Below are 7911 nucleotides of genomic sequence, written 5' to 3'. Positions count from 1 at the left end.
TAGTTTTGTCAGAATTTCCGTTTTGATTTCACCATTTTTTACTCCCGCCTGAAAAATTTTCAAAATCAACGCGTGAAATCTAAGGCTAATACTAGCAGTGTGGATCGATATCCCTGGGTTTAATAGGAATACCGGCATGGCTATAGTGTTGCCAGAACTTCAATACAGCAACGAAATTCCCAGGCCTAATAGCGCTCCTACTGATCACAGCGGCGTAGCTGGGAGTTTTTCAAAGGGGGGGGGCAAATCCACCAAATTTCCCTGCACTTGGGGGGGGGGGGGGGCGGGGGCTAAATAGACAATTTTTGCCAGGCTTATTGAATATAATCGTATGGTATTGCATACCGTATGGATTCTCCATCTCTCTGCCCCTCTCCCTCTCTCCCCCTCTCTCCTCTCTTTTTTCTTCTTTCTCCCTCCTTTTTCCTCTTTTTTCCTTGCACTAGGGGGCGGGGGCCAAATAGGCAAATTTTCCCTACATACACCCCCACTACCCACCTCACACACCTCTGCACCCACCCCACCCCATAGGCCTACATGATATTACATAATAATATATAGCATAGCTATACATTTAGGTATACGCCTACATGTCAAATTAAAAACAAACCGCCCGAACACAAGTCTGAAGGGTGTAATGAAAATGGCAACCCGCGATGGGGGCAGGGGGGGGTAGGTCATACAAAATTCACCTGGAGATAGGAGGGACAGAAGATTAAAATCCCGTATAATAACACGCTAATTTTTCTAGGTTTGGACCGTGGATTTTCCCATGGACCTCAAGCGTGCGTCTCTTAATACGGACTAACCTAGGTAAACAAACAAACAGACAGACAAAATGGTTTTCATAATCATGGAATCCATATAAATTGAAATTGCAGGCCGCGGGAGCAAATTTTTAAAATTCACCTCATTTACCAGAAAACCCAATTGGGGATTTGGGCTACTAAATCGCTGGTCGGGCAATATTTGCTTTTCAATGGAAAATTGCCCTGGATGACAACAATGAAAATATCGACTATTTCTGCTGGTTGCACACGAGATAAAAGTACTGAGTTTGACATTTTCGGAGGATGAAGGGAAAAGGGTAAAATAAAAACGGAAATTCTGACAAAACTATAATATATAGACCCACACGATGTGCTTTACAGAGGTGGGAAATATCTTTCTTTAGCAAACTATATTAGTTTGAGACGCTAAAAACCAATTCCGTAAAAAGCTCGCGGGCGAACTCAAGGCCTATAAAAATCAAAAATATCACACTAAAAGACACAATTTGATGCTTAATTTTAACACCGGGATTTTTAAAAAAAATGTATATCCAAGCACCAAGTTTTTAACTGACATTACTGAAGGAACAAAAAAATATTGCTTTATATTTGACCGAGAAAATTAATTTCATAGCAAAAAGGTGTATCTCAGAATTGTGCTGATTTTAACATGTATCGATCGACTTTTAGCGCGACTAAGCATTTCTAAAGAATCGGTTGTGCAGGTGGCTGACTGTGTAGATGTTGAGAAGAGGTGGTGTATAATCGATTAACCTGCCGGCCTATTCAGGCGACGTAATTCTTGGCACTCACGCTAGCTCCGCCGCGAGTACAACCCTCTGTGGCATTTTTAAAATTGCACGAATTTCCAAACAACGGTTCCGATGCTCACAATGATTAAACTTTTGATATCAAATTTGGTATCAACCTTCGACGGAAATTGTATAGAAAATTATTATATGAATTATTTTACCATAAACTCTTCAGACTCTGAATAAATGGGGATGGAACTAGTGGCGACTTTTTAATTTGGCTGTGTTTATATATAATGACTGTGATGTTGTGCATAAAAAGAGTTCGCCAGATACAGGGTAGATATGAAGTACACTAGGGCACATAAGCAACCCTGATAAGGGAGCACATGCTATTTTTGGCAATTTTCCTATGAGATTTTCTAAATTTTCAATTCAATTCCATGATGCTATGCTATTGCCGGATAGGCTTCTGATATGAAATAAATAAATTGAATGCTGAGACAAAAAGGAGACATTTAATAAAAACATTAAATACCGGGTGTCCCAAAAAAAGGTTACATGTAGATTTTTGAAAATAATCTTAGTAAAGTTAACAAATATAAATATCCTTTTCATGACATAATCTATGTACCCTTTACTAGTACTCCTGCGAATGTGAAGTTCACAACCTACAGCCTGTCTCAAAAAAAATTGTGCAAGTGAAAAGCGCCCTCTTTGGCAATTAGAAAATACGGTTGTGACATGATGCTTACATCAACGTCAAGGGCACATTCTTACCTCTCAAATACCGTTTGTTCTGTCCAATTTGCTTTTTTAAATCTCGAGATATGTTTATTTAACAACGAAAGGATAAAATCACAATTGTGCCACTTTTACTAGGGAATAGGGCTGTACATGTAAATCAATGATAGCTGATGTTGATGCGTCTATGCACTCCCCCTTCGGGGCTCGTGCATTAGACGCTTCAACATCAGCGCGCGTGCATTATTTTGTCTAATTTCATTAATTTGTCAAATTTCATGAACTTGTCTAAGTTCATTAACCTATAAGTGTGCAATATTTGTTTGTCTTTTAACATGTCTTGAGTGACAAAGAAAACAGTATTTACCATGATAAAATCATGCACATGTATTTAATTTTACAGCAGAATGTGAAATATTTATTTATCTTTTAACTTGTCGTAAGTGGAAAAGAGAATTATTATATCTGTATCATGATAAAACAGTAAAAACAGTAAAAACAATTTTATATTGTTGTGTAATTGATGCATTCTTTTGATTTCACGAAGGAACCCTTGATAAACTTGATGCTATCATTGATTTACATGTACAACCCCCTTTCCTAGTAAAAGTGGCACAATTGTGATTTTACCCTTTCGTTGGTAAGTAAGCATATCTCGAGATTAAAACAAGCAAATTGAACAGAACAAACGGCATTGGAGACTTAAGACTACTCCCTTGACGTGGATGTAAGCATTATGTCACAACGGTATTTTCTAGTTGCCAAAGAGGGCGCCATTCACTTGCACAACTTTTTTTTAGACAGGCTGTACGTACTTAGCCCGCATTCCAGGCATTCCTGACTAAGCTCTTTACTTGACATAATGCAACACGAGGTTCATTATACCACCGTCACAGCCACCGTGTATTTGGCGGGGCACTCGAGTAGGCCCAATCATAGCATGGCATATGCAGTATTTTATTCTGATAAACACAGAATAAAATTTGTTCAGTTCTATTTCATAGTTCAGTCAGAAATGTAAAACCAAAAAGCAGCGATTTCAAGTCAACAAAATCCAAGCAAGGCCTTACTATGTTGATGACAGTACAGCGTGCAGAACTGCTTTCACCAAAAAACGTGTTCTTCTCTAATGACCATCCTCCTTTATTTCTTGCCACCAAGAGTCAAGAAATTCTAAAACTGATTTATTTCAGTGTACAATATTTAATTTTCCAATATGTTTCTTTTGTGCAATAAGTTCAACAATGAAAAAAAAGAGAAACATGAAAAGTAATATAAAAAAAATCTCAAAAAAGGTGTGCTTGTGTTCAACTTTCGTTGTGCGATATTTTGATGGTTAGCCACTCTTGACACCCCTGTCATCTTACGCTCATAAGTTAAGTTGCTTTTAAGATACGGAATTGAAACTTAGTAAACGGCTACAAGAAGGCTGAATAAATAATATCTAAAAAAATTACTTTTTTTTTTGTACCATCACAAAATGCGGTTCATTTTCTACATGTAACCTTTTTATGGGACACCTTGTATGTCAAGAACTCTTCCACAACACCATATACTAGATTTAATTTTCGTCTCCTTCATTTCACGACCTTAATCTTACACTCATGTAGTGTGAATTTCAAATTGGTTTACCTGAATCATGTGACGTGAATGGATGATTCCATATGAAAGCTACACCCCCTATGCGGGAGATTAAGGTTATGTCCTCCATATAGGGTGTATGGATTTTAAATAGTCTAATATGGATACGAGAAACAGTAGCGTATCCAGTGTGTAGCAGACTACCCCTGTACACCCAAAATGGGGGGCGGAGAAGCGGACAAATGGACGAGAAGGGAGAAAAAAGAGAAAGAAGGGGAAAGAGAGAAAAAATAGGGACAGGACAATACTGACGTTTGCCCCCCCCCCCCCTCCCGGTCTGACAATGCTGGCTACGCGCCTGATGAGAAACTTGTTGTCAGAAGTACTTTGTGGAAAGTGGCTTTGTAAAAGACAATCCCACAAAATGTGTTCGAACTCTCAATGTAGTGCGCAAGCTATACTAGTCACTCGATACTAAGAATTATAATAGTGCTGTCTCAAGGTTAATGTACCCGTCCCATTTCCATACTAAACAATACTGGGAGCAGATACGGTAAAGATGATCATATTGGGCCACAGCGATTGGGCATGTCAACATTGTAAGGGTAAAAGGGTGACCATTTCCAATGATGTTTCTAAAAATGGAGGTCTATTTCGTAACAGATACAGGGTATCAAAATAATTGGTACCGGGCTATGTGACATTTTCAAAAATTTATCAAAAATATAAAATGGGTAATTAATATAGTTTTTGTACTATAAATAGAAAGGGGCATATTATGTTAACTTATTGATCTAATAATCTGAAGATAATAGGTTAATGCATCTGGGAGTTATTGTCATTTAAACGAAGATCGATGTAATCATGGTTTTACTTACACTTCACAAGATGGATAGGTTCACTGCTTGAACTATTTATTGCATACATGCTCTTCAATATCTCACCTCAGTCTACATAACATAAAATTGCTTTACACATGCTTTTAAAAAGATAGTCCCTGACGTCCCTGACTAACGACTCTGGCAGTGTGAGGTGAAGCCCTATCTTGAATGAACTTAAACACCTAGGATGGATATCCATGTTGTAACTGCCCATATCAAATTATTGAAACATTGCAAGTTATAGCATGTTTGCATGGGATAGGCCTACTCCTTGCTCTTGCAAAATGTCTTCTAAATCTTCTCTGCCCTTCCCAATAGCTTTGTGTCAACCAGTAATTCTTTACTATGAATGGAATACTGTGGAGCCATTCCAATAACTTTGAGGTCTAACATACACTGTCTACAGTCTATAGCCATTCTGCCACACCATCTACTTATCTCAATGCATCGTATTCTACAATTTAAATTAGGGAACAAACCAAAAGATCGATGACGTCCTATAAACGTAACTGGTTTCGTTTCTCAGCCGACCCCCTCCCTCCCTGCCAGAAACGTAATAATGAAATGTTGACATTTTGACATAATGATAATAATGACACATTCTTCAGACCGATGTTTTTGTACAAAAGTAATCGAATTTTTTACCCCCTCCCCCCTAAACGAAACTAGTTTCGTTTATAGGACGTCATCGATCTTTTGGTTTGTTCCATTACCATCTACTTATCTCAATGCATCGTATTCTACAATTTAAATTACCGCCCTGGAAGGTGTTGATAGAAATAGGCAAGGAAGAAAATAAACATTTCCATGATTTTCAACATACAAGGTATTTGTAGTAAAATAGAGCTTTGAAAATGGTGCGCTACTGATCCAGCGTTACGATGAAAAGTGTAAAAACACCTACTTTCCTTTAGAATCATGTAACTTCTGAACAGAATGTGCTATCTTTATGATCTAAAATTCTTAGAGAAGATAAAACTACTATAATTACAAATATTTAAACAATTTACCCCAAACTGGTACAGCAAATAGTAAAAAATCAAATAATTAATAATTGAGAAGTCCTCGGTACCAATAATTTTGATACCCCATGTATGCCTTATGCCACTCTGTGATAAAGTAATTGACTGGTTGTGAAAATGGGTAATTGATTGATTGATTGATTGATTGATTGATTGATTGATTGATTGATTGATTGATTGATTGATTGATCGATCGATCGATCGATTGATTGGATGATTTGGTGGTTTGGTGATTAATTGACTGCTTGACTATTTAATTAGATAATTTGGTTAATTGGATAATTTGATTGATTGATTGATTGATTGATTGATTGATTGATTGATTGATTGATTGATTGATTGATTGATTGATTGATTGATTGATTAATTAATTGATGGTTTAATGACTGAAGGACTTGTTTGGTTCATTGATGGTTCATTGATATATGGATAGCTGATGATTGATTAATGGTTTACCAGATAATTTCAGTCTAGTTTGTTGATTGATTGATATGTCATCTCATCTCATATCACCTGGTAGAATACTGTGGGGAGGAGCGCTTTTAAGACCAACCTTAAAAGGTTGGTCTTAACCCTGGAATTTATATGGAAACTTTCGGGCCTCACAACTGCTAAATTGTTGGTCTAAAGTATATAAAATTATACGTATTTTAGACTGGCAAAGACTTGATAAATTCATCTGTGAGGTCAAATTTGGACCAAAACGCTCATTTTTGGCCCAAAATCCACCCAAACGATTTTTTGGTCCCTTCTTTTTCGTTAAACGTAAAAAAATAATTCTTCGACCCAAATAAAATTTTGATTAATTTTTAACAACTAAGAAAGGAGCCGGTTTTTTATTTTTTTGAATTTTGACCAACTTCACTAAAAAATATTTGAAATTTAGGCGAAAGTCGGGTTTTTTATGATATTTTTGATAATTAAGCATATTTTGACACAAGTTCACAAATAACAAACTTTTTTGTAAATTAATTTAAGGTGTTATATCATGAAGTGCATGTTATGTTATTGTTTTTGTAATGTACGTCGTAATATGATGGTGACCCTATCTGAACCAACCAAGTTTTATGAAAAACTTTTTGCCAATGGAGTGTTACGAGTCGTAATGACTCAAGGCCAAAATCATTACCCAAATTCACACGAATGCACAACAAAAATACACTGTTTGAGTTAGTTAACAACAAAATCTAAGTCTTAAATTGAAAGTCAAATAAGCTTGACAACAAATGCACATACAATATAACTCACACAATCACCGTTTTAACTGATCAGTACTTAGCCAGTAGTCGTCTTGGTGATCGTATAGTTCCATTGCAATGTTCTGGACGGCTGATAGCCTTAATCACTTGTCCTGCGAAAATCACTGTTCAGCGAAATCCACTGTACACTTGAAATTATAATATTTTGCGTATAAAATCATCGCACTAAAATGGTACTGCTATCTCCAACCACTTAATTCCTTGCGCAGTTCTCCAAACACTTAACACCTCATAATTGCCTAGATGACAATCTCCAAAAAATTATGATTCTTTCACCAATCACTCTCATTTCTAGGAAAAAGGCTTCTTTCTGGTTTTATAAACCAGACTCCAGCAAGTCGACAGAAGAAGTTTAATCCTTTGGGGAGGAGGAGTACCTTCATATACTCAAATTCTCCTTCGTTGCTGTATTAAAATAGCACTTTATTGGTTATGCAAACTGGTTCAAATCATAGTCGTAGATCTCGGGGATGGGGGGATATATTTATCCAGGGGGGCTGGTCCATACAATCATCCCGCAAATGTTGACGCCTCTATGTGGGTTTCTGAATTTGGTCATTTTAGCCCTAAAAGTGCCAAGTTTAGCGCACTTTGCGCGCAATAATATTATATTCAACTTTTTTGCACCATATTTCATCATTTTAGCTTCAATATGGCAACATTTTTCGCACGCGTGTCTACCATATACTTACTTGGTCGCCAAAAGATGCTGGATTCACTATACGTCAAGATATTTTTTCCAACCCCATCCCCTTCAATGTCAAGAAGAAATCTACGCCACTGGTTCAAATGTACTTCCTTTTGAAGCACAATGACGACTAACACATAGAGAATTTACAAACTAAAGTTTCTACCTTTTATACTCCTATAAACATGATCCTGTGGGTTTTAACATCCTGACT

This window comes from Amphiura filiformis, unplaced genomic scaffold, assembly GCF_039555335.1.
Source record: "Amphiura filiformis unplaced genomic scaffold, Afil_fr2py scaffold_33, whole genome shotgun sequence".
Taxonomy (NCBI): Eukaryota; Metazoa; Echinodermata; class Ophiuroidea; order Amphilepidida; family Amphiuridae; genus Amphiura; species Amphiura filiformis.
Note: the sequence above shows the minus strand (reverse complement) of the source record.